This window comes from Salvelinus alpinus, chromosome 5 (genome assembly GCF_045679555.1).
Source record: "Salvelinus alpinus chromosome 5, SLU_Salpinus.1, whole genome shotgun sequence".
Classification (NCBI taxonomy): Eukaryota; Metazoa; Chordata; class Actinopteri; order Salmoniformes; family Salmonidae; genus Salvelinus; species Salvelinus alpinus.
In genome coordinates, this window is record NC_092090.1 from 51,975,196 (window position 1) to 51,984,235 (window position 9,040).

The following is a 9,040-nucleotide window of genomic DNA, read 5'->3' on the forward strand; positions in this document are numbered from 1 at the left end:
GCAGAATTACCCCATGGCTTGATGTTTTAATAACACCAGGTGGTGTAACTGCAGTAGCAGAATTACCCCATGGCTTGATGTTTTAATAACACCCTGTGGTGTAACTGCAGTAGCAGAATTACACCATGGCTTGATGTTTTAATAACACCAGGTGGTGTAACTGCAGTAGCAGAATTACACCATGGCTTGATGTTTTAATTACACCAGGTGTTGCCATATTTTAGCTGTCAGTCAAACTCGGCAGAAGTGAAACTAAAACGTAATTTTAGCCGTTAATTCCGAATGGTTAAGATTAGCGTTAAAGTTAGCGTTTAGGCATTAATTACGAATGGTTAAGATTAGCATTAATGTTTGGAAAAGCTTTAAAAAATACAACAAAAAACTTTCTGGCACTACAATTGAACATTTCTCCTTTGGATTGGGAGTCTGCTTCTTTTATATACACACATACAGTATGTGACATGTTTTACCCTGCCTTTCCATAAGTCCACTCCAGTTTATATACATATATATGTAACATGTCTTACCGAGCATTTCCATAAGTCCACTCCAGTTTATATACATATATATGTAACATGTCTCACCGAGCCTTTCCATAAATCCACTCCAGTTTCTTCAACTGTCTTCTGACTGTGATTAGAGCAATGTTGATGTGCCATGAAGCCAGCAGATTACAGATGGCCTTTGCCGATCGCTCATCATCTTCATTCATCAGTGAGTCGATGACTTGAATAGTCTCGCTGGAAATACAGGCAACAGCTGATGCATTGGTCCAGAGCCAGCGGTATTGGCATGTTTACTACAGTGTGTACTGTAGGCTGTGTTTACTACAGTATGTACTGTAGGCTATGTTTACTTGTCAGACAGTAGCCTAATAAACAAATGCAGGCGGCTTCTATATTCAAAATACTTTAAATGCTTAATTATCCAAATGTTTAAAGTGCGTGTGGGCGACCTCATGCAACCGCAAAATGTCGTATAAAGCTGTACAGTACTGTATTTCTTTATCAGTATCTTTATGCTTTACGTAATAAAATAATGATAAAAATACTCTTTCAAAATGCAGATTGTTAGGATTTATGTTTATGCATAATAGCCTGTTAGCATATTGGTTGAAGAGGAATATTGTTTTGTTACACACATACACCCCCCCCCCCCCCCGCAGTATAGTTTGTGTAGGTGTAAGGACTGACCAACACAGGCCATAAAAGTTGTGGACAGTCTGGAGAGGGGAGGGGTGCATCTCTCTAGACCAACCAGGAGGTTAGAATACTGGACAATACCATATTAGGAACTGTTTTAGTGTAGAATCGACAGACCCAAGACGGAGCTAATCTACCCAGCAACCAGAGGTGGACAAAGGAACGCGCCAAGGGGCCAGCAAAGGGGGGCAGAGTCTAAACCAGGCCCAGCCTCTACTGTGATAGGCCAACAGACGCGTTGAAACGACGTCATCACGGTATAAGAACAGCTGTTTACGTACTTCGTGCCAGTTCTCTGTTCATCCTGTGCGGTGAAACAGCGAACCCGTACAGTGGGGAGAACAAGTATTTGATACACTGCCGATTTTGCAGGTTTTCCTACTTACAAAGCATGTAGAGGTCTGTCATTTTTATCATAGGTACACTTCAACTGTGAGAGACGGAATCTAAAACAAAAGTCCAGAAAATCACATTGTATGATTTTTAAGTAATTAATTTGCATTTTATTGCATGACATAAGTATTTGATCACCTACCAACCAGTAAGAATTCCGGCTCTCACAGACCTGTTAGTTTTTCTTTAAGAAGCCCTCCTGTTCTCCACTCATTACCTGTATTAACTGCACCTGTTTGAACTCGTTACCTGTATAAAAGACACCTGTCCACACACTCAATCAAACAGACTCCAACCTCTCCACAATGGCCAAGACCAGAGAGCTGTGTAAGGACATCAGGGATAAATTGTAGACCTGTACAAGGCTGGGATGGGCTACAGGACAATAGGCAAGCAGCTTGATGAGAAGGCAACAACTGTTGGCACAATTATTAGAAAATGGAAGAAGTTCAAGATGACGGTCAATCACCCTCGGTCTGGGGCTCCATGCAAGATCTCACCTCGTGGGGCATCAATGATCATGAGGAATGTGAGTGATCAGCCCAGAACTACACGGCAGGACCTGGTCAATGACCTGAAGAGAGCTGGGACCACAGTCTCAAAGAAAACCATTAGTAACACACTACGCCGTCATGGATTAAAATCCTGCAGCGCACGCAAGGTCCCCCTGCTCAAGCCAGCGCATGTCCAGGCCCGTCTGAAGTTTGCCAATGACCATCTGGATGATCCAGAGGAGGAATGGGAGAAGGTCATGTGGTCTGATGAGACAAAAATAGAGCTTTTTGCTCTAAACTCCACTCGCCGTGTTTGGAGGAATAGAAGGATGAGTACAACCCCAAGAACACCATCCCAACCGTGAAGCATGGAGGTGGAAACATCATTCTTTGGGGATGCTTTTCTGCAAAGGGGACAGGACGACTGCACCGTATTGAGGGGAGGATGGATGGGGCCATGTATCGCGAGATCTACACCAACAACCTCCTTCCCTCAGTAAGAGCATTGAAGATGAGTCGTGGCTGGGTCTTCCAGCATGACAACGACCCGAAACACACAGCCAGGGCAACTAAGGAGTGGCTCCGTAAGAAGCATCTCAAGGTCCTGGAGTGGCCTAGCCAGTCTCCAGACCTGAACCCAATAGAAAATCTTTGGAGGGAGCCGAAAGTCCGTATTGCCCAGCGACAGCCCCGAAACCTGAAGGATCTGGAGAAGGTCTGTATGGAGGAGTGGGCCAAAATCCCTGCTGCAGTGTGTGCAAACCTGGTCAAGAACTACAGGAAACGTATGATCTCTGTAATTGCAAACTAAGGTTTCTGTACCAAATATTAAGTTCTGCTTTTCTGATGTATCAAATACTTATGTCATGCAATAAAATGCAAATTAATTACTTAAAAATCATACAATGTGATTTTCTGGATTTTTGTTTTAGATTCCGTCTCTCACAGTTGAAGTGTACCTATGATAAATTACAGACCTCTACATGCTTTGTAAGTAGGAAAACCTGCAAAATCATCAGTGTATCAAATACTTGTTCTCCCCACTGTATATACGAAAATTGCATTTGCCATTCATTGTTTGCGGTAATTAAACATAATTAAAGAAAGTTAGCAGACCTTGCATTTTATTTATCCTGACACCGGATGTGTTACACGCAGCGTTTACAAGATGTTTATGTAGTTATGGATCCATAACGAATATGGGAATAAATATCACTGAATTACAGAAATATTGGAACAAAGTTGTCTAATGAAGGTAAAGAAATTGTTGCTTACTGGAAAATACCAGTACAGTGCCATTATGGCTATTAGCAGAACAATAGATTTGTCTAGAAGGAGGGTAGGGGACAATTCTATCGTCAAATGTATTTCTTAGTTAGGTTGGCTGTATCAAGCGTCATCCGGGTCAGGGGAGGTTTTGGCTGTCCGGGATGTTCTTCTCTCCGTCTAAAAACAGAAATACATATTTTGGCCTTTATAAATATTATTTTGGCCTTCATTCAGATTACAATCGCTCACTTTCGTTTTTTTGACAACTAAATAATCTCCAAAATATCATTATATATAGCCAACCCGCTGTGGACGTCTATTTCAGCACCGTTTCACTCTGCTCTGAGACAAGCATGGAGAAACGAAAATGTTCAATTATATTCCATGATATTCTTTTTTTTTTTAATTAATCATCTCCAAAATACCATTATATATTATCAAGTTGATGGGACAGTCATACAGCCCCAGCACCTCATTCATGGCTTTGGATCAAAATAAATAAGTACCAACATTCTTTCTGATTAGTCTTTATTATTAATAAAGAAATGTTTTGGTTATCCTGACCTGGACACCATGTACAGTATTATAATAGCCCATTATGGGCTGTTAGCAGGACAATATACCTTTACCAACACCTCTCTGTATTTAGATACTTTGTGGATGGGGCCTCCTGATTGGATGGGGCCTCCCGAGTGGTGCAGCAGTCTAAGACACTACATCACAGTGTAAAATGCGTTGCTACAGATGCAGGTTTGATACCTGTGCCGGCCGCCACCGGGAGACTCATATGTAATTATTGACATGTCATTGAACAAAAATATTTTCTGATATACTGTAGGCCTACCGTAGGTGACATGAGTCTCACTAGTGTTGAGTAATGTGCTGTTAAAAGTGGTGTAGGTCTTATTTATTTAAAGAGCATATTGAAGATAGAAGCAATAGCATTTGAAGCAATAGTCTACCCGCTGTAGTCAACTATTTTAGCACCGTTTCACTGCTCTGAGACAAGCACGTGGACTGGCCTTGATAAATCAATGAGATTTTTATTTTTATTGAATCTCTGTTTGGGTATTGGTTAGACTACAATTATACAATTAGGGTGTTGTACAGCACCATATTTTCGTTTTGCATTTTTCTTGGAATAGAAACAGCATAATATTAAGCAAATTAATTAAGCAAAATTACTTAAAATCAGTCCCATATACTATGTTCTTACAAAAAAAGGTTTTGATCTCTCTAGTACAGACACGATTGAAGGCTATCGAATGATTCTCAAAGACACCCTCTGGTGGTCAAACTAGCACTAACTAGCATTAATGGTAACAGTGGCTGACATTTAAATGACATGTCATAGAAGCTGTGCTGCAGTACGCTGCAACTTTTAAAGAACAAACCACTGTACACTACATGGTCAATAGTATGTGGAAACCCCTTCATAAAGTTGGTGCTGTCTTTTCAATGACATTGCCTTCTAACCTTGTTAAAGGAAAACAACCTTCAATCATGACTCATCATCCTTCTCTACAGGGGGAAATGACATTACCTTCTAACCTTGTTAAAGGAAAACAACCTTCAGTCATGACTCATCATCCTTCTCTACAGGGGAAATGGAAGCTCATCCAGAGTCCGCAGCTCATCAGTCCCATCGTCCTCTGAAAGGAGCATTAAACATGACAGCTGCTGAGATCTTATTAGCCTTTACTATTAGGAGGCACAGCCTTATAATAATAATAATATATAGTTAATAATAATCAAGAAAACCAAGCAAAAAACGCTGCACGCTGCAGTCCAGCCACCGCTACAACTTCCAAACAGGGATTCCAACCAAGTTGCAAGCATCCACTCTGGTTTGGGGGAATTTTTCTAAGGCGCAGTGGCAATGTATTCTGCAAGATCAGTCACATTAGAAGAGTGATCTGGGAGAACAAAAATACAACATTCATCCCCAATGATTGCACAAGTGCCCCCTTGACCTGCCAGAAGATAGTCAAGAGCCTCTCTGTTTTGCAGAGCTAACTTAAGCAATTTTTTTAGTTCCCCATTCAATTGTTCCAGGGAATTTCTACTTGCATTGCCAATGTTCTCTATGTGTCTAGAGATGTCATGAATTTGGTCTAGGGCACATACAACTCCATATCCAGAGAAAAACACAGCAAAGAACCTGGAGGCAGGTGCCTGAGCGTGAGTGATGTCAGCTAGAGACCTCTTATCTCTCCTCATTCCAGGAAGTTTGTAGTCTTTAAACAGAGCCATCAGATCCCTCTCATTATTTGGAACGGTTCTCATAGCTGTCACCACAAACCCAACAGTACAAGTACCTCCCCAGTTCGAGGGCAGGCTATAGTAAGCCATCTTACCACACAGCCAATAGGTGCCATTTGGGGCTCCTCTCAGAGTTGTGCTATGTTTGTCAACCCACATTTTAAATGGTTCCTTATCTGCCTGACCATTCTCCTGTATTACTGTTAAATTGCAAGCATTTGATCCATTAAGATTCATAGTACAATTACATTTCAGTTCACCCAAATCGTGATCTCCATATCCTCTAATACACCAAGGGGCAGTCATCACCCCAGCCACTGAAATGGGCGGGATTGAGACATTACCAGGCCTCAAGTAATAGGATACATTGGGTTGATTATATACCTTAACATTGTTGGTCATAGTATAAAAAGGTATTTTTCCTGCCAATGCTATAGTAAAGTTCACCCCTATTGGGACTCCCATAAGGGGCAAGCCTGCCCCTACCTTAACCGGACCCATCCCACACACCCAACAGTCCTTTTCTTTGGAGGGCAGGTTGGCAACCATTTCTGCTCTAGATAAGAACAAATTGTCCTCATGTTTGTGAGGTTCCAGCAGGGCTGTCCTTCTACGATGACCATCTACTTCTAGGCCATTACTACAGGTCTGCATTGGTCCCTCTTGCTCAGGACTCCTTCTGTCATTACCATCTACTTCTAGGCCATTACTACAGGTCTGCATTGGTCCCTTTTGCTCAGGACTCCTTCTGTCATTACCATCTACTTCTGGGCCACTACTACAGGCCTGCGTTGGTCCTTTTGGCCCAGGACTCCATCTGTTATTACCATCTACTTCTGGGCCACTACTACAGGCCTGCGTTGGTTCCTTTGGCTCAGGACTCATTCTGTCATTACCATTTACTTCTGGGCCACTACCCTGGGCCGGTGATGGCCCCTTTGGCTCGGAACTCATCTCACCCTCTGTCAGTTTTCCCACAAGAGGACAACCTACTGTTCTTATTAGCACTCCTGTGCTAACGCAGAGGAGGGCCACACTGCACCACCGGAACTGGTGAGACCCCATCTTCTTCTGGATCAGGAACTCGTCTGCAGTGCGACAGGTGTGTCCAGCTTTCTCCCTCAGCATCCTTACCACAGTGGGGGTGGTCAGAAGAACCTGGTACTGGCCTCTCCACGGGGGTCCTTCCAACTATTTCTCCTGAAGTCTTTCATACACATAACAATATCATCAACTATATGAATACACATAACAATATCATCAACTATATGAATACACATAACAATATCATCAACTATATGAATACACATAACAATATCATCAACTATATGAATACACATATCAATATCATCAACTATATGACTACACATAACAATATCATCAACTATATGATTACTGTGGAAGGACCACCAGAGGGCAGGCTGCTCCCACGGACAGTAGCCCGGCCCGGCATGTGAGTCAAGGTGATCAGAGGCAGTTAAGCACAGCTGACGGTACTAATGAGCTATTCTCTTTCCCCTACAAGAGAGAGGAGGGAACTGGCAGAGGGGAGAGAAAGAAAAGAGTGTTTGCTTCTCCAAGGGAGAGGACGTACCTTTCGACAGGGAGACGAAGGGAACAAACAACCTCTGGGGAATGGCCACCATGGATCCGGAACACCACCCGAAGGAACCTCTCCACGGGCGGATCGTTAAGGTGGGGACACACCCGTGATTTGTGTCACAGTTTAATGATACTCTCCTTATGTACCTTGTTCTTGTGAAGAAGAAGAAGAAGATAGTCCTTGATTGTGTTGGAGTGATTAAGAAGAAAGAAATACCTCAATAGAGAACTAAAGAAAACCTGTTCCTGACTCGTTTATTCCACCTTTCTGCTTTAGAGCAACCTCAATGAACTTGGTAAGCTCACAATACACATAACAATATCATCATCTATATGAATACACATAACAATATCATCAACTATATGAATACACATAACAATATCATCAACTATATGAATACACATAACAATATCATCAACTATATGAATACACATAACAATATCATCAACTATATGAATGCACATAACAATATCATCAACTATATGAATACATATAACAATATCATCAACTATATGAATACACATAATAATATCATCAACTATATGAATACACATAACAATATCATCAACTATAGGAATACACATAACAATATCATCAACTATATGAATACACATAACAATATCATCAACTATATTAATACACATAACAATATCATCAACTATATGAATACACAACAATATCATCAACTATATGAATACACATAACAATATCATCAACTATATGAATACACATAACAATCGTCGTCTTACCTTTTATCTCTCAATAGAAACAGAGTCTGGAATGATCATTCGGTCGTCGAAAGTTACTTTTGTTTGCTCTGCTCATTTACATATCAGGTTCTGCCTGTTCTCTCGCCCAGTCTCTCTCTCTTTATAGATCTCACAATGTGCCTTGGCATACATTCTACAACTGTCTGGAACTCTATACTTTAGGATTGGCTTTACTAAGGTTTGTATCATTCACAACTAAGATTGCCAAATAATTGTTTCAAATGATCACTTTTATGGTCAACATAGACACTTCATATGTGCACTCGCTCTGGAATGAGAAAAAATATTATTGTTATTTAATTCTAAGTTCAATTATATTCTTCTTACTATAAAATCATGTAATATAAAACAATGGCACAGGACTTATAAGCATATCTTGTCTGCTAAATGAACAAGCCTACAGCCTATGGCATGGCGCAGATAACATTCAGTAGGCCAACTCATATTCTGTTCTTCTGAAATACATGTTTATTTAGATCTGCCTAAAATAAATAATGGATTTATTGTGATGGTGTGTATTAAACAAATGTATAATTTTTTTAAATGTAGATGTTCCAACTGCGCTCATCAGCGGCTTGTATATGGCTTGTTAATGCTAATTAACGGTCATTTACCTTGAGACCAACAGGCTTTTGCATGACAATAAACGGCTGACAATAACCGGCTGACAGTCACAAATCCAGGTTTGTGTCTGGCTCTCCTACATCATGACCTCCACAGCTCCAGGTCTGTGTCTGGGTCACCTACATCATGACCTCCACAGCTCCAGGTCTGTGTCTGGGTCTCCTACATCATGACCTCCACAGCTCCAGGTCTGTATCTGGGTCTCCTACATCATGACAGCTCTAGGTCTGTGTCTGGGTCTCCTACATCATGACCTCCATAGCTCCAGGTCTGTGTCTGGGTCTCCTACATCATGACCTCCACAGCTCCAGGTCTGTGTCTGGGTCTCCTACATCATGACCTCCACAGCTCCAGGTCTGTGTCTGGGTCACCTACATCATGACCTCCACAGCTCCAGGTCTGTGTCTGGGTCTCCTACATCAT

At 41.5% G+C, this 9,040-nt stretch overlaps 1 long non-coding RNA gene across 2 annotated transcripts; it reads right to left on the bottom strand.

Annotated features, from left to right (window-relative positions):
* Positions 1 to 3,869: 3,869 nt before the first annotated feature.
* On the bottom strand, positions 3,870 to 8,070 carry LOC139575098 (uncharacterized). 2 transcript variants are annotated; one of them, XR_011674884.1, is made up of 3 exons: positions 7,973 to 8,070; positions 7,215 to 7,375; positions 3,870 to 6,827 (listed from the first exon to the last, which is right to left on the bottom strand). It is a non-coding gene; the product is annotated as an uncharacterized lncRNA (long non-coding RNA). The 2 variants fall into 2 exon arrangements; XR_011674883.1 differs by lacking the exon at positions 7,973 to 8,070 and having other exon boundaries at positions 7,215 to 7,966.
* Positions 8,071 to 9,040: the final 970 nt, after the last annotated feature.